General features: G+C 42.5%; 1 protein-coding gene across 6 annotated transcripts in view; it reads left to right on the top strand.

The window, feature by feature from the left end:
• The window catches only part of LOC311100272 (erbin-like), a 126,642-nt gene that overhangs the window by 29,463 nt on the left and 78,128 nt on the right, over positions 1-19,051 (top strand). Inside the window, exon 1 of one of the 6 annotated variants that reach the window (XM_084141119.1) lies at positions 4,000-4,116. The exons of the other annotated variants lie outside the window; for them this stretch is intronic. The gene's annotated coding sequence lies outside the window, so the exon portion shown is untranslated. Of the gene's footprint in view, positions 1-3,999; positions 4,117-19,051 lie in introns of those variants that run through there. 6 annotated transcript variants of the gene reach the window in all.

The raw sequence follows: 19,051 nt of genomic DNA, 5'->3' as shown, positions 1-19,051 counted from the left end.
TGAGGAATGATGCCAGCAAAACTATACAGATATTTACAAAAACAAATGTCCAAACTGGATGTTGATCCAGAAAGAAACTAAATCAAATGTAGCTCTCAAAGAAAAACCTGGGCTCAATAATGCCTGTTAAACCGGCAGCATGCCGACCTTACGCTATCCTGTCTCCAAACAAAGAAAAGACATGGTTTAAATAATACTTCCCATGATGCATCTGACCAATGAGAGACAGCCATATCATGATGTCAAGTAACTTTCAAAGGCATACATTACAATATACACGTCTTCCGTTAACAAGCATTATCATACACACAATTCAATAAAGGTACTAACCCCACATAAATACAATTAATAAAGGGGCTTTTCAAATCATTAACGTTTGCAGGGTTTGGCTATTCATATAAGGTATATCTTTAGATCAAGTGACTGAGGACATAGGACGATCGTCACACCTAGCAAGCTATCAATGTGCATAATATCTAACAAGTGGGCGAGGGTAGAGGAAAAAGATGAACCGCCGGTGCGCATTCTGACAAAGTGACAGCAAACTTGTTTGCCTGCTGCAAGTTGAGGACACAGACACAAACCTATATATCTACATACAGAGGTGCGCTGCTGCTGAATGCATATAGGGGAAACACTGGATTGTATGCTTTAGGGCTGTGAGAGTCATGGAATTTTGGATGACGGTAATTTGTCAGCCAAATGACCAAGCTTTCCGTAATAACCGTTCAAATGGCACAAAACCCCCAAGTCAATGATGGCATAATGGGTTGACTGGCGGCCATTGTGAGTGTACTAATAGGAGCAAAGCAGGAAGTAAAAGCAGGAAGTGTGCCCATCAATATGTGCTGTGATTTGTTGATTCAACTCAACTGACATTACAAAAAATACATTCTATTGCATTAGCCACATCAGTTAACATCAGTGCCATGTATTTAGAGAGTTGGGCCAATGCAGTTTCTGCATTATGATGCATTTGCATGACACTTCAACATTCTATGGCAGCCATGTTATCTCTCCATTAACATTACATGGGGAATATATATATTTTTTAATACTAAAACTGAATGTCTAGGGGTGTGTTCGTAAATTCAATCTGGAGTGCCAGAGTGCGCTCAGAGTGCACTCTGGGCGTTCGTAAATTCAGAGTTGTCAGATTGGCTGTTCGTAAATTCAGAGCGCACCCTGGACGCTCTGGCCGAGGAGTAGGGTTGAGCCAAGCGTTCTGACCTCACAACGGCAGTCAAGCACCCAAACTAACTGGCTAACGTTGGTTAGCTTGCTAGCTACTTCCAGACACAAATGAGAGAACACCTCACTCTGACCATTTTAATTCGCCCTAGCAGAGCTGGTTAGGCTGCTTTCATGTTATCTAGAGCGTTAGTGACTGTAACTGTGCTGCTGGAAACAATTTAACTAGGTTTTATTGCCGACGTTTACTGACACCGGTCATATTCAATGGGTGTTACGCATTTGTAAATTCCTCAGTTATTCTGCGCTCTGGCACACTCGGACGAGAGTGCTCTGAAATTGGAGTAGATAGAGTGAATTCACGAACGCCCCCTAAGTATATGGCTCTGGTTTACATCATTTGAATGAACATTCTACGTTACCATGGAAATTGTTACTTCACAACACCAGGCAGCCATTGCAAGTGATTCCAAGCCCATTCTATCATCGTTTGCTACAACACCTTGCTTGTTGCAAATCAAATCAAATCAAATTTTATTGGTCACATGCGCCGAATACAACAGGTGCAGACATTACAGTGAAATGCTTACTTACAGCCCTTAACCAACAGTGCATTTATTTTAAACAAAAAAAGTAAGAATAAAACAACAACAAAAAAAGTGTTGAGAAAAAAAGAGCAGAAGTAAAATAAAGTGACAGTAGGGAGGCTATATATACAGTAAAATAAAGTGACAGTAGGGAGGCTATATATACAGGGGGGTACCGTTGCAGAGTCAATGTGCGGGGGCACCGGCTAGTTGAGGTAGTTGAGGTAATATGTACATGTGGGTAGAGTTAAAGTGACTATGCATAAATACTTAACAGAGTAGCAGCAGCGTAAAAAGGATGGGGTGGGGGGGGGCAGTGCAAATAGTCCGGGTAGCCATGATTAGCTGTTCAGGAGTCTTATGGCTTGGGGGTAGAAGCTGTTGAGAAGTCTTTTGGACCTAGACTTGGCACTCCGGTACCGCTTGCCGTGCGGTAGCAGAGAGAACAGTCTATGACTAGGGTGGCTGTAGTCTTTGACAATTTTGAGGGCCTTCCTCTGACACCGCCTGGTATAGAGGTCCTGGATGGCAGGGAGCTTTGCCCCAGTGATGTACTGGGCCGTACGCACTACCCTCTGTAGTGCCTTGCGGTCAGAGGCCAAGCAGTTGCCATACCAGGCGGTGATGCAACCAGTCAGGATGCTCTCGATGGTGCAGCTGTAGAATTTTTTGAGGATCTGAGGACCCATGCCAAATCTTTTTAGTCTCCTGAGAGGGAATAGGCTTCAAAGGGGCAACAAAGTTTCATCACATTAAGAGTGATTGCAAAAACTAGCTCAACCGCACGAATGCCCGGCCGTCCCGTCTTCAGTCAGCTGTTCATTATGACGGTTATTTTCTTTTCATGAGTCTTCGTTGGTTTCGCGGTTATACGGTAATTGTGCCATCCCTAGTATGCTTGTGGAGTGATACACAGATTGCACATTGCGATAGGAAGATTGCATCAGTAACAAAGGTATCTCTTTTGTCAAAAACTTGCCTGGTTGACAGCTTGTCAAGAACTGGTCCAAACCTGTCATTCATTACTGACCTAAACAGTTTTTTCTAATTAAAGGCCTAATTAATTTATCTGAGGTCTGGACATAGGCTATTTCTATTATTATGACCCATTCCGAGTGAAACCCACTGGCTCTCTTTTGGACCAAAACAGGATTATGTGCCATGGAACATTTCTCTGCCTTTCTTTCCATTCCACCCATGGAGTCTTATCCAGGCAGATGGTACTGTAGTCTACACTACAGAATTGCTACTGTTGTAACTGAGGCTGCAGCTGAAATTAGCCTGTCTGCCCGGGTCAGAGGTTCTCCATGTAGGCCTGTTCCAGAGTGCCCAGTTGGACTGGTGCTGCTGGCCAGTCAGCCCCTCTCTATAGCCCCACCAGCCCTAATGAATGAGGCTGTACGGGAGATCAAACACTGGCAAAAGAGTAGACTCATGGCTGGCCTAATATGAGGAAGAAAGACTCATGTAGGCCGGGTCACTGTGGAGCACTTCAAGATAATATAAATGAATAACATTTGGTTGGATGAAGAGTTCTGTTTCCCCTCCACAATGTTGGTGTTTCAATAGCACATTTTAGACTCCTGGCACTCTCGCTCCCTTTTTTTTTATCAACAAGTACCTGCGCTACACTGCCTGGATCAAGTGTACAACAGAACATCAAACGCAGCTGGCTTCTCCAGAGATGAATGAATCCTCTTAAGCCACTGTTTAACTTCAAACAGGGAAGTGTAGGCTCGTTGTTGGCTAAGTGGTGGGCTGCTGAGAGAGAGTGATAGTGGGAGAGAAAGGTAGAAAGAAGGAGCAGAGAAAGGACAACGAGGAAAAGCACGAGAGGAAGAAAGCGGGAGATGAAAGAGAGACAGGAAAGGACAATAGAGGAAGAGCGAGAAATGGAACGAGAGAAGCGAAAAAGACCTACGCAAAGAACATGAGGTATAGAAATAAATGGAGAAAAGGTTGGTTGAGATCCAGGTTGAATGCTGGGGGTGCACTGTGCTGATGAATGCCTGTGCATTATAAGCTTTAGAACAGCAGCAGCTCCTCCGTGATGACAACATTGATCCCTACACCCTTCTTCCCTATGCTCCCTTCCAGTGCATTTTCCATTGCAGGAGGTTGCCTGCCCTGGCCTCCACACTGTTGAATATTAACCAGACGTGGTGTTGTGGCTGATTTACGGCCATGTTGTTGAGCTCTGTCCTATGGAGGGATCTCTTTCCCTGCAGCTTCAATGCCTGGGCCTGGAACCCATTAAACGTCTTGGGGGAACAAAAAGGTTGACATACGCGACTGAACAGTGGATGGAAGAAACGTGCCAAGATAAACGTGTGTGCAGGTATGAATTGCAGATGTAATTGTTTGATCATTGATGGCTTTTCTATTGCTTGAATCACATACAGCAAGCAACACACAGCAGGGTAGAGTTAGAACTAGCCTATGTAAGTCTTATCCTGACTCTTTCTGTGAGTTGCCTTTGTTTAGTATAGCCTAATCTGCATCCAGTATTGAGACCTCTTGTTTGAATGCATGAACATGGGTGATACACAAGTTAACTGTGCTCTGTCACTCTATACACAGTCGATAAGGCAGAGGCTACATGCAGTGGGAGACGACAGACTGAGCTAGCTGTGCTGCTTATCTGGAAGGAACTGGCAAATAACATGGCACTTGGTTGATCTTGCATTGTATACTAGGCCCAAGACTTATCTGTATGTTTTAATATTTACATATTTGAATCAATGCATGAATGTCCAAACTGAATGTGCCAACTGGCTAGCAAAAGTGTGTAGTGGACAGGCTGGACACATTTCAGGTGAATTAGTTTGTATCCGTTTTGCCTGATTAGATTAGTGTGAGGACTTTTTAGGCATTTGGATATAGATTCTGACTGTGCAAACTGAAAATGTATTTCCTTACCCTGCTAAATGAACTTGAAATGAACTTGAAGCAGTGAATCTGTTCCTAGTGGTAGTCTGCTTCTCTGCGTCCCCGGATTTGGTTTCTGCTGATGCTGTTCTCCAGGGGAGTGTGTGTGCTTGCGTGTGTGAGGGAGGGGAGAGGGATTTGCCGTGGGCTGTACCGAAGTATGTGTCCAAGCCAGACTCCCAAGGCTGTCTGCAGACTGGTCCAATGGGCCACACAATCATTGGACTTAACAGAGGTCAGGTGTGGGTCAGTGTGTGCTCGCCTCTGTGTGTTATTTTCCCATATAGGCTAATTCACAAGAGAAATGTGTCACTGTACAGAATATGGTGGTGATGTCATTTTTTAGGCTCTACATTCCCCTACTTGGTCTTTTTTTTAAGCAGTGCCTACATGGATATTGTCCAGGGATGCAAACTAGTCACCTTTCGGTGAAATTCGCCATTTTAATAATAATATAATAATATGCCATTTAGCAGACGCTTTTATCCAAAGCGACTTACAGTCATGTGTGCATACATTCTTACGTATGGGTGGTCCCGGGGATCAAACCCACTACCCTGGCGTTACAAGCGCCATGCTCTACCAATTGAGCTACAGAGGACGATTTTGAATCCAAAATAGGTAACCTATGTGATTCGTGTAGATCCTTTGAAAGAAGTTAAGGGGGGGTGGGGGGGGCTTTGGATCACAACTGGCTGTAAGTGAACAAGTGATGCACGTTTGGCGCAATACTGGCTATATCCAAGGCTCAGCCAATCGTTCACATAACAACAGAATGCAGAACGCGACTGAAGAGAGAAGAGACAACCAACTTGCTGGTTGCACCCGTTCGGGTGCTAGTTACAGCATCAGCACGCGCTCTGGAAAGACAGCGGAGAGTGGAATGTCCGTTTTCCAGTTACATCAGCGCGTCCCCTGAACCATAACGAAGAGGTAGGTGAGAAGCCTGACGACAGAGACGGGGGTGAGAAGGTGGTGAAGCCTACTTCATGAGCTGTAACCGAAAATCAACTGGCATTTGGAAAGTTTGAGGTGAGGGAGCAAGTGTGGTGGAACAATAAATGTTAGCATTGTTAAGTATCTTGGTAGCTGGATCGAATTCTCCGTTAGCTAGTTAACTAGCTGACAAACTAGCTAACTTACTATCTATGAACTAATGTTTACCCTCTACAGTATGTAGTTAATTTTCAGAATGAGAGAATTAGGTGAAAATGAGGCGTTGCTTGTTAAGTGGATTAAGGGATGAAGTGTAACGTTAGCTGGAGCTGGGCCTGGCTTAAGCTGGATGCCACTATAGGTGAAAGGAACACCACACACTTTCTCTCTTTCTCACTTTTTCAACATGGTGGAAAAAAAGGGGCATGCCAGGTGTACTCTGCCTGATAGAGATCAATTATGCCAACAAAGGCTCTCATGCTCTGCTGCTGGCACATTGTAGAATAGAAAGTGTACAAGGTAATAACGTGTAGCCCAAAGTTATTGCTTTTGTTGTGTTGAACTTGACATACAGTTGTGTGTGAGTGAGGGGGGATTATTGAAATTTTTACTCAGTGAACGTTAATTTTGCACACATATAGCCTTGTGCACTTGATCGATGTCTACTATAGTGGCCACTATAATCGTAGCCACTATAATAGAGAAAAAATAGAATTCCTGTTTGTTTCATTCTATTTCTACTTTAAGTTGTTTTTTGTGCAATATTTAGATGTGTGTGTGTGGTCACAAGCTTTCTATTACGAAGGCTGTCATGGCTAACTGCAATATTAATGTATAGTTTTTTCTCTGGACTTGAGTGTCATTTGCAGTAAAGCCTAGGCAACAAATTACATTGGATTGCTTTCCTTATATTTTTTAGCTGTGTGTTAGGTTCACATTAACCACTTTTTATTTTACACACAGAGACTGATCATGTAGATCATATTCTTGAATTAGTTAAAACCTGCATTTCAAGAAGGGATTCAGCCTAAGTCACAGAAATTAGCCTTTCAAAGCTGATATTTATTTTTATCACCCTAGCAGGGATTTTGTTGCATGTTTCAGTGCAAAAGAAAAGTGTCACCTTTTTGGGCCCTCACCAGTTTGCAGCCCTGGTTGTCTAGGCCTTCTCTTGTCTCTGTTCCTACTGCTCTGAATAGTGTTGAAGTTTCATATCATCCATAAACCACTCTGGACTGCTTTTATGTAAGCTTGGTGATCATCATGTTGCTTAACCTCAACGGTTGTTTTATCACTACTATTAAGTTGACAGACCGAAAGCCTGCCCTTTGACAAACAAGGCAATCAATCACTGTGTGATGTTAGTTCTTACTTTTGACTCATGGCCAACCAGGAAATGATGATCACTCCCCTTACTGCAGCGTTTCCCAAACTAGAGGTTGCGACCCCATGTGGGGTCACCTGATTAGAAAATGGGGTTGCTGGGAAAAAAAAACAGGGTTATGCCAGTAACCTACGGTAGCTGCTAGATGTGGTTGTAATAAACGGAGTGGTTTCTGTTTTCTTCCTACAAATGTGGCTCTATCTTTTGAATGGTTTAAGCTACAAAATATTATGACCCGATCACTGAAAGATAAGACTCTCAGGAACACGCACGTGTCTTCTGTTTCCCTCAAGCCGTGCAGGACTCATTAGAACAGAGTGGACAGACCAGACACTAAATCAAACTTGGGGAAAAAGAACATCAATGATGATGTTCTTTTCTACACAGAATATCATACAAAATTATTGCTTGCTGATCTCCTGAACTTTCCAAAACCTTTCGGATGCATTTCAGTCACTTTAAACCATACTTCCTTCAGATTGAAATACTGTCAAAAGTACTGCCAGACTGATTTGTAATAGATTGTCATAGCCCCAATAAAATAAAAAATAAAAACATTGGCCTTTGATAACATCACTTATTTTACATGGTGGGGTTGCTCAGGTATCATATACAGTGGCTTGAGAAAGTATTCACCCACCTTGGCATTTTTCCTATTTTGTTGCCTAACAACCTGGAATTAAAATTTATTTTGGGGGGGTTTCTATCATTTGATTTATACAACATGCCTACCACTTTGAAGATGCAAAATATTTTTTTGTGTGAAACAAACAAGAAATAAGACAAACAAAAACAGAACTTGAGCGTGCATAACTATTCAGCCCCCCCCCCCCCCCCCCAAAGTCAATACTTTGTAGTGCCACCTTTTGCAGCAATTACAGCTGCAAGTCTCTTGGGGTATGTCTCTGTAAGTTTGGCACATCTAGCCACTGGGATTTTTGCCTATTCTTCAAGGCAAAACTGCTCCAGCTTCTTCAAGTTAGATGGGTTCCGCTGGTGTATAGCAATCTTTAAGTCACACCACAGATTCTCAGTTGGATTGAGGTCTGGGCTTTGACTAGGCCATTCCAAGACATTTAAATGTTTCCCCTTAAACCACTTAAGTGTTGCTTTAGCAGTATGCTTAGGGTCATTGTCCTGCTGGAAGGTGAACCTCCGTCCCAGTCTCAAATCTCTGGAAGACTGAAACAGGTTTCCCTCAAGAATTTCCCAGTATTTAGCGCCATCCATCATTCCTTCAATTCTGACCAACAAAATAGGAAAAACACGAAGGGGAAGAATACTTTTGCAAGGCACTGTAGCCTACCCACACCAGTCACTGAACATAGTGAGAGAGTTGGCATCAAACCCATGTCGGCAGAGAAGGAGAGCGAGAACAGAAAGAAAATAAAGTTGGACTGCAAGAAAAAGAGTGAGACAGTGAATGTGTTCCCCGATGTTATGGCTGTTGTTAGAACCAGATAGCTATTCAAGCTTTCCTCTAGCTAATCTTCTCTGCCTCTCCTTGACCTCTGCCTTAACTGAACTGCCTACTCTTCTCTCTGCTCTGCAGTTCCTCCTTCTCTCCTCTCCACATCTTGACTGGTGCTCCTCTACAAATCGAGACTCCGGCCCGAAGCTCATGTTTTCAATCTTTACTACTTGCTCACGGTAGAGGTTCTAACCACAGAACTAGGGTCAGATTACACAGCCTCCAATACTTTAAACCTTTTTAGCTCAAGGAGGTCTGTCCTGTAACCCAAATTGTCATCCAACAACTCTAATTAAGAAGGAACAGTGTGATTATAGATGCATTCTCATTACTCACAACCCACCTATCACATGCCCAGGGCCCACTTTGGGTCCCGACCCATAGTTTAGGAAACCGTGCCATGACAATTGGGCAGATGAATAGAAATATCTGACATACAGGTGGTTACTGGTTAGGGGCTCTGCTGCTCTTTTGCTTATTTCAGTCAGACAGGAGACATCTGAAGACCTGTTCTGTCTTCACTTCCTGTTAGTGGTAGCAGCAGATGTTTTTTTTCCACCAAGTTGTTGACAGATCAGCCTCAGTTCTCAGCACTTGTCACTGTACATGACAAAGAGAGAGACAGAAGGATGTTCCATGAACCCCAATGTGATTTGGACCAAATCCACTTCTCACTTTTACTAATGGCAATAGCACCCTATTCCCTATGTAGTGCACTACATTTTACCAGGGCTCATAGGGCTATGGACAAAACAAAAATAGTGCACTTTATATTTTACTGTGCTCTCACAAACAGTTTTTTAGCCCTCCTAGGCTTTCCACTAGCCTAATGACTCTCACTAAATTCTTCCACTGCTCTGTTGTTCGCTACATACTTTAGTCTGAGACTGCCATCATTGAAGTTGTTTGTGGTGACGAGGGGTGGTGTACAAAACAAAGTCATCAGCGATTTGGATAGTCTCTAACCAATCAGAGTATCAAAGCCAATTACACGTTTTTTAACTGATGCTTTACCCACGTGTGTTTGGGCTCTGGCCCAACCCATTGTTTTCTAGACCAATCAGACAGCCCTGAATGTGTTTGCATTTGGTGAAGGGTCGGGGATGTACTCAGATCCAGACTCATTGCGGAGAACAAACTAACATCCGTGGGCGTGGCGTAGCGTTTGGCCGGAGCAAGGAGTCTGGGTAGCCAGGCAAGCTTTCAACTTGATCCTCGGTTCTTAACAAACTGGTTCTAAAGCTCTGGGTTATTACCTAGCCTAGTCCCTCGTTTCCTGTAACATCACAGGGATTTCCTCACTCTCACACAAGTTCACAGAAAAGGTAGCTGAATCATGTTCTGTCCACCCCAAAGCATTAGCCGAGGTATGGTTGTTTTATCAAAAGAAACTTACACATGTACAGTGAGGAAAAAAAGTATTTAGTCAGCCACCAATTGAGCAAGTTCTCCCACTTAAAAAGATGAGAGGCCTGTAATATTCATCATAGGTACACGTCAACTATGACAGACAAAATGAGAAAAAATAATCCAGAAAATCACATTGTAGGATTTTTAATGAATTTATTTGCAAATGATGGTGGAAAATAAGTATTTGGTCAATAACAAAAGTTTCTCAATACTTTGTTATATACCCTTTGTTGGCAATGACACAGGTCAAACGTTTTCTGTAAGTCTTCACAAGGTTTTCACACACTGTTGCTGGTATTTTGGCCCATTCCTCCATGCAGATCTCCTCTAGAGCAGTGATGTTTTGGGGCTGTCGCTGGGCAACACGGACTTTCAACTCCCTCCAAAGATTTTCTATGGGGTTGAGATCTGGAGACTGGCTAGGCCACTCCAGGACCTTGAAATGCTTCTTACGAAGCCACTCCTTCGTTGCCTGGGCGGTGTGTTTGGGATCATTGTCATGCTGAAAGACCCAGCCACGTTTCATCTTCAATGCCCTTGCTGATGGAAGGAGGTTTTCACTCAAAATCTCACGATACATGGCCCCATTCAGTCTTTCCTTTACACGGATCAGTCGTCCTGGTCCCTTTGCAGAAAAACAGCCCCAAAGCATGATGTTTCCACCCCCATGCTTCACAGTAGGTATGGTGTTCTTTGGATGCAACTTCAGCAAACATCAGACGGGCCTGGACATGTACTGGCTTAAGCAGGGGGACACGTCTGGCACTGCAGGATTTGAGTCCCTGGCGGCGTAGTGTGTTTACTGATGGTAGGCTTTGTTACTTTGGTCCCAGCTCTCTGCAGGTCATTCACTAGGTCCCCCCGTGTGGTTCTGGGATTTTTGCTCACCGTTCTTGTGATCATTTTGACCCCACGGGGTGAGATCTTGCGTGGAGCCCCAGATCGCGGGAGATTATCAGTGGTCTTGTATGTCTTCCATTTCCTAATAATTGCTCCCACAGTTGATTTCTTCAAACCAAGCTGCTTACCTATTGCAGATTCAGTCTTCCCAGCCTGGTGCAGGTCTACAATTTTTTGTTTCTGGTGTCCTTTGACAGCTCTTTGGTCTTGGCCATAGTGGAGTTTGGAGTGTGACTGTTTGAGGTTGTGGACATGTGTCTTTTATACTGATAACAAGTTCAAACAGGTGCCATTAATACAGGAAACGAGTGGAGGACAGAGGAGCCTCTTAAAGAAGAAGTTACAGGTCTGTGAGAGCCAGAAATCTTGCTTGTTTGTAGGTGACCAAATACTTATTTTCCACCATAATTTGCAAATAAATTCATTAAAAATCCTACAATGTGATTTTCTGGTATATGTTTTCTCTATCAATTTGTCTGTCATAGTTGACGTGTACCTATATGGTGGCTGACTAAATACTTTTTTCCCCCACTGTATTCAGTTCAGTACCATATATGTGGGAATCCAACGCATGACAACTGTTGCAAAACACCATGCTCTAATCAACTGAGCCATTGGAACCGCTGGACCTGGCCTAGATTTCGATCCTCGGGAAGCAGAGCGATTCAGACTCTAGTTAGAACAGGGATTCCCACCTTGGAAAGGGAAATTAGTCCCTCTGTCTGTAAATTCCAGCCATTTTCCCTGAGTACAGTGTTAGTCATGGTCTAATGGCCCCTTTCATGCCAGTGACACAGCAGGGCTAGCACATGATTACAAAGCTGTGCACAGGCCACAGGCTGTAGCTACATGGAGACAATTACAGGACTTAACCAGCCTCAGTCATTCACACAGCGACGCTTATCATAGGTTTATCATTATTGAGAGATGCTGAGTCCAAGAGAAGTCACGATGCAACCTGACACCCATACAAACCGTGTCATGCAAATGCACCCTGGGATAGTATTAATAATACAGAAATTATTACTGCTGCTTTTCAAATGCAGCACATTCCCACAGGCAGGCTGGAGTTTGGAATGAGAAAGCAAAGCCTAATGGCTTTGATAATGAATGCATTTCAATGGATACAGAGGGATAAATTAAGTATATCTCTCTGTCTGCACAGCCTTGATGACTGTAAACAAAGAGCCTTTTAAAGCTTTGAATGTTATTTGTTTTTCATCTTTTCAGTGTAATGGCCTGATTGGCAGAGATGTCTCAATGTAGGTGTGTTGACAGTCAACAGTAAAATCCTTGTTTATAAAGCCATTGATGGGAGAAGAGTTGTGTGTTTGGTGCCATATTTTGGTGTCACACATATTGAGCGGTTCATTCGATTGGTCATTAAATATTCAATGTATTTCTCCAACAGATGCTAGGCTCTTTATGGAGACTAGCGCTTTATGTTGTCGACGATCAGGCAAAACAATGACTGTATCAGTGCTTCATAAACCGTTTGACATGTAGCCTATGTGATTTCAAACTAGACACTGGGGGAAATATAAGCCATTTTCTGGTCTCCCACAGGATTGTGAGAAGTCGTGCATGTGTAAACGTTAGCTTGACCTGAATGTGTCTGACCTAACTAACTTTCTCTCTCTCACACACACACTTCTGAACTGCATCTCGCTCTCACTCACCTACAAGGCAACATCACAGGGGAAGCTGCTTTCAAATGTAGATCCATCCCGGGGTAGTCGAGTCTCTCCTCAGCCTCAGCTCTGACAAGGTGGAGCAACAGTACAGGGTTTTGGGTTGTTTTGATTGGTGGGGAACTGACTCCTTTGTCTGGTTTGCAGATCTTATTCAGTCTTGCCCACATGCATGGACAGAGATCCACACACACACACACACCTCTCACTCGTCCTGGCCCCTGTGTAGGAGTGAATAATCAGATAAGAGCTCCTCAGGTAATCAGTGGTGTATGAGCCCGAAGCAAGGTGGGCCCCTCGCTCCCATGCTGCTGGTGACTCTTCCACATCATAATGCTACCCAGATGATTAGGATGTCACTGCCTGCCTGTATTCCGCACTGAGCTCTTGAGCACTCACACTCATATCCCAGTGACTGCGTGCACTCATGCACTGACATCAGTCTGCCCTCCTGCGCTGTCATTCAAAACAAGCCAGCCAGGCGAGGTCTGAGACTGTCCTATCATGTGTAGGCAGTCATAATATCTAAGCTGGGAGGATGTTGGGAGGTCAGGTCCTGGTAAGTACACAGTGACCCCAGGCAAGGTCCTGGTCCCCCTGCTTGAAATGTCACTTTCTCTCTTGACCCTCGCTTGTTTGGTCACCTCAGAGTTATTAATGTCTGCTTGCTCTGTGACTCTAGGCTACCTGAATGTGACTCCAGGTGTCTACAGTGCTATGAAAAAGTATTTGCCCCCTTTCTAATTTTCCCCACTTTTGCATATTTGTGATACTGAATGTTATCAGATCTTCAACCAAAACCTAATGTTAGATAAAGGGAACATAAGTGGACAAATAACACAAAAATTACATATTTATTTCATTTATTTCATAAACAAAGTTATGCAACACCCAATTCCCCTGTGTGAAAACGTAATTGCCCCCTTACACTCAATAACTGGTTGTGCCACCTTTAGCTGCAATGACTCCAACCAAATGCTTCCTGTAGTTGCTTCCTGTAGTTGTCTTCAGCTTCAGCTCACAGACGGATGGTCTGACATTCTCCTGTAGAATTCTCTGATACAGAGCAGAATTCATGGTTCCTTCTATTAAGGCAAGTCGTCCAGGTCCTGTGGCAGCAAAGCATCCTCAAACCATCACACCACCAAGCATTTGGTTGGAGTCATTGCAGCTAAAGGTGGCACAACCAGTTATTGAGTGTAAGGGGGCAATTACGTTTTCACACAGGGGAATTGGGTGTTGCATAACTTTGTTTATGAAATAAATATGTAATTGTTGTGTTATTTGTCCACTTATGTTCCCTTTATCTAACATTAGGTTTTGGTTGAAGATCTGATAACATTCAGTATCACAAATATGCAAAAGTAGAGAAATTAGAAAGGGGGAAAATACTTTTTCATAGCACTGTATATATCAGTGTTTGGAGGTCTGCACTAAAAAATACTGAAAATGTAGGGCAGGGATCATCAACTAGATTCAGCTGCTGGCCGATTTTAAATTTTTTCTTGAGCACATGGTCAGGGGGCCGGCCATAATTACAAATCATTTGTTGACTGCAAATTGACCGCAAGCCCAAACAGATATAATATTTGACTAAAACATAATCATTTCAAACCTTTGTACAATCACATATATCACTCTGTGTTGGAATACTTTGCAACAGATTTACAAAATTTAAATCACTTGCAGGTGATTTGCTGGTGTTTTACAGTCTTTTGTCCAATAATTTAAAAAATACTCAAACTGGGCCAGTTGGGGAACCCTGCTGTAACGCATGCTATACTTTTTTAATTGAAGAAGAGCCATAGCCAGGACAAACGTTCTGGCATTCAAGCCATCGGCAGTGTGTTCTGGTAGTCCATTTTGTCTCATGTTGACGTACTGTCTGCCTCTAAATCAAATCAAATTGTATTGATCCCATACACATATTTAGCAGATGTTATAGCGGGTGTAGCGAAATGCTTGTGTTCCTAGCTCCAACAGTGCAGTAGTATCTAACAATACACACAAATCTAAAAGTAAAATAATGGAATTAAGGCCTCCTGTAGCTCAGTTGGTAGAGCATGGCGCTTGCAACGCCAGGGTTGTGGGTTCGATTCCCATGGGGGGCCAGTATGAAAAATGTATGCACTCACTAACTGTAAGTCGCTCTGGAGAAGAGCGTCTGCTAAATGACAAAAAAAAAGAGAGAAAAAAGAAAGAAATATATAAATATTAGAGCAATGTCGGGGTGGCATTGACTAAAATACAGTAGAATAGAATACAGTATATACATATGAGATGAGTAAAGCAGTATGTAAACTTTATTAAAGTGACTAGTGATTCCAAGTCTTTGTATACACTACCGGTCAAACGTTTTTAGAACACCTACTCATTCAAGGGTTTTTATTTATTTTTACTATTTTCTACATTGTAGAATAATAGTGAAGACATCAAAACTATGTAATAACACATATGGAATCATTTGGTAACCAAAAAAGTGTTAAACAAATGAAAATATATTTTATGTTCTTCAAATAGCCACCCTTTGCCTTGATGACAGCTTTGCACACTCTTGGCATTCTCTCAACCAGCTTCATGAGGTAGTCACCTGGAATGCATTTCAATTAACAGGTGTGCCTTCTTTAAAAGTTAATTTGTGTAATTTCTTTCATTCTTAATGTGTTTGAGCCAATCAGTTGTGTTGTGACAAGGTAGGGGGGTTATACAGAAGAAAGCCCTATTTGGTAAAATACCAAGTCCATATTATGGCAAGAACAGCTCAAATAAGCAAAGAGAAACGACAGTCCATCATTACTTTAAGACATGAAGGTCAGTCAATACGGAACATTTCAAGAACTTTGAACGTTTCTTCAAGTGCAGTCGCAAAAACCATCAAGCGCTTTGATAACTGGCTCTCATGAGGACCGACACAGGAATGGAAGACCCAGAGTTACCTCTGCTGCAGAGGATAAGTTCATTAGAGTTAACTGCACCTCAGAAATTGAATCCCAAATAAATGCTTCACAGAGTTCAAGTAACAGACACATCTCAACATCAACTGTTCAGAGGAGACTGTGTGATTCAGGCCTTCATGGTCGATTTGCTGCAAAGAAACCACTACTAAAGGACACCAATAAGAATAGACTTGCTTGGGCCAAGAAACACGAGCAATGGACATTAGACCGGTGGAAATGTGTCCTTTGGTCTGGAGTCCAAATTGGAGATTTTTGGTTCCAACCGCTGTGTACTTGTGAGACGCAGAGTTGGTGAACGGATGATCTCTGCATGTGTATTTCCTTACATAAAGCATGGAGGAGGAGGTGTTATGGTGTGGGGGTGCTTTGCTGGTGACACTGTGATTTTATTTAGAATTCAAGGCACACTTAACCAGCATGGCTACCATAGCATTCTGCAGCGATACACCATCCCATATCGTTTCCGCTTAGTGGGACTATCATTTGTTTTTCAACAGGACAATGACCCAACACACCTCCAGGCTGTGTAAGGGCTATTTTACCAAGAAGGAGAGTGATGGAGTGCTGCATCAGATGACCTGACCTCCACAAAGCATTCCAGGTTAAGCTGGTTGAGAGAATGCCAAGAGTGTGCAAAGCTGTCATCAAGGCAAAGGGTGGTAGAAAATAGTAAAAATAAAGAAAAACCTTTGAATGAGTAGGTGTTCTAAAACTTTTGACCGGTAGTGTAGCTGCTGGTGAAAATGTTTCTCCACAGCTCTCACACGATTTATAATTTCCCCTGAAAATGGACTCAAGTACTAGTTTCCCGAAAGCCCTTTTTGTTGTGTTGACCTTGCTGTTGAAAGCAGTCGAGGTCATTGTTTATGGGTATCTCTCTTTGTGAAGCAGGGGTGAGTTGAGCCCGTAGGCGTTTTGTTTCTGTACGGACCCCGCTCGTCGCTTGGCATTTAAATTAATCTCATATTTAATTAAAGACTTACCGGCCGAAGGATGGCTTTTTAAAACAGGCTGCTATTTATGACCAACATAGCACAAGAGCACAGCACCACACTGCTCTGCTCTCTCTTTTTCTGCCCAGGCCTGGGTCTCAATGACAGAGGGAAGCGGGTGAGAGATAAGAGTGACCGAGAAAGAGAGGGTGGGCGTAAGGGTGTGAGAGGTGTGTGCTTGCGTGTGTGTGTCAGCGTGTGCCCAGCTAAATAAGGCATCTCTCTTATAATTGACAAGGCAGAGCAGCACTTTGGGAGCACAGTGGTCAAATACCTTGTGCTGAATGCTGGTGTAGCCCAGGTAATGAGCATATATACTGCCCTGACTGCAGAGGTTGTCTCTACTGATACAGTCAATTCAGGACATACAATACTATGCATGCATACAAGGAACGGACATTTTTCATTAAGAGCTTAATGGAAACATGCAACAATAGGAAGCCTATCGTCTTACAGTCAAAAGGCTATAGCCTATTATTGAACATGCAACTCCTGAAATGAAGCAGCTAATAATACTTTTTTTTTTTTTTAACAAATGTAACTCGCGGGAAAACACCATTCTAAAGAGTGCACCTAATGCGAGCGGTTCTGTATGTGACAGAGATGAAAATCTCCATTAGAAACTTAGAAAGAGAGTCTAATAGCAACAACTTGGATGTGTTGCTAATATGAATAGGATTGTGCCTTTGGCTTCTGGACAACGAAAGAAAGTTGATATGAAAACAAATAGAACAGGAGAGAAATGCTTTTAATGGCATGAGGAAGTCTTTATAAAATAATTGCCTCCAAGTTTCTATGGATGGATTTTGGCAAGGCTACTTTGAAGCAAGGTAAGACATGCCTCATTATTTGAAGGAAAGTAAAATGTTCAGGTTTTAATCAATTATACTGCCTCAACCTCACATTGTAAAGTGGTCGGTGAAGCGCTAATAGCCTGCCTACCGTTGACTTTAACCTATGCACTCAAATGGCGAATGAGAAGCACGCTTTAATTATGACTTGAAATTGAGAAATAAAAAATTTGAGTTTTTTATCGTGGCCATCAACAATTTTTAACACGCAATTGCATTTAGATTTGTTATTTGTTGTGCAATGACTGGGCTTACAAAAGCACATTTCACTCCAGTACCAGCATTTTGAGGAGCTGCTATCGCGCTGTCTGACAGGTGATAGGCTATAACTGATTAACAGTTAACCGTTAGCATCCCTAATGCAATGGCTTCAGATTGTCATAATGGGTGTTGTATGTACACTAGAATAAAACAGTTTTCGCTGGAGTCATTTACAGAGGACAAAACACTCTTTCCATGACATAGACTAACCAGGTGAATCCAGGTGAAAGCTTGGATCCCTTATTGATGGCACTTGTTATATCCACTTCAATCAGTGTAGATGAAGGGGAGGAGACAGGTTAAAGAATGATTTTTAAGTCTTCACAGTTGAGATATGGATTTTGTATGTGTTCCATTCAGAAGGTGAATGGGCTCAACAGTTTCCCGTGTATATCAAGAATGGTCCGACACCCAAAGGACATCTAGCCAACAACTGTGGGAAGTATGGGAGTGAACCTGGTCCAGCATCCATGTCGAACGCTTTCGACACCTTTGTAGAGTACATGCCCCAACTCAATATTAGGAAGGTGTTCTTAATGTTTTGTAAACTCAGGGTATATGTAGCAAAATTATTGCCGCCACACCAAAAAAATATGAAACAGGGCTCGACATTAACGCTTGACCTCTTGTCCGGGACAAGTAAAAAAAATAAACATTCAAAGTAGCCTAGCCAAAAAACAACCATAGAAATGCTGAGGGAGTTATTTTATAACCACTTAATATGCCATTGAAACCAGCATTTTTCTCAAGTTATATTGGTTTTCAAATTAACATTATTTTATTGTCCAGCAGCCAAAGGCATAATCCTAGTCATATTAGTAACCCATGCTAGTTGATGCATCTTTAGAACTCCCCTCTTTCTTAATTTCTAATGGATATTGTCATATATGTCATATGAAACCGCTCATTCGGGCGTAGCCTACAGCCATGTGCACGCTGTTGAGCTTATAATATGAAGAAATACAACTTTATCAACATTTAAAGCTAAACGGTCTGATCTGTTGCATCAGCGTCATTGCTTTAAAAAATAAATATGTGCAGTGGTTGTATGAATTTTGGATCTGTCATCCCAGAACTGTCCCAGTCTGTTTTGAACTGTAGACATATTATATTTATCGTCCCAGGGACGACAGGACGCCCTTAATTTCGAGCCATGGATGGAATTTATTTTATGACGTTAAAAAGTACTTGGTTGTAATTGTAATGTTGCAATATTTTATAGGCTACCAAGGGTGGCCAACCATCCTCCAGGAGAGCCTTAAAAGGGAGTGTTGTATTTTGAGACAGGCTTCAATATGTATAGAAGCCAATAGGCAGTGTAGAAAAGATGGTAATGCATTTTATTTTGTAAGGTTGCATCATATAATGATGTAAAAAATTGTTAGACCTTTTTTGGGAGGGACTTGAGCTTTTGGACAAGCAAAGATTCTCTCCTGCTTGTCAAAAGGACAAGTGGCTAAAAAAGTTAATGTCAAGCCCTGAGGCACACTTT

This window comes from Coregonus lavaretus (genome assembly GCF_964263955.1).
Source record: "Coregonus lavaretus genome assembly, chromosome: 24".
Classification (NCBI taxonomy): Eukaryota; Metazoa; Chordata; class Actinopteri; order Salmoniformes; family Salmonidae; genus Coregonus; species Coregonus lavaretus.
Note: the sequence above shows the minus strand (reverse complement) of the source record. Positions and strands in the feature narration are given on the sequence as shown.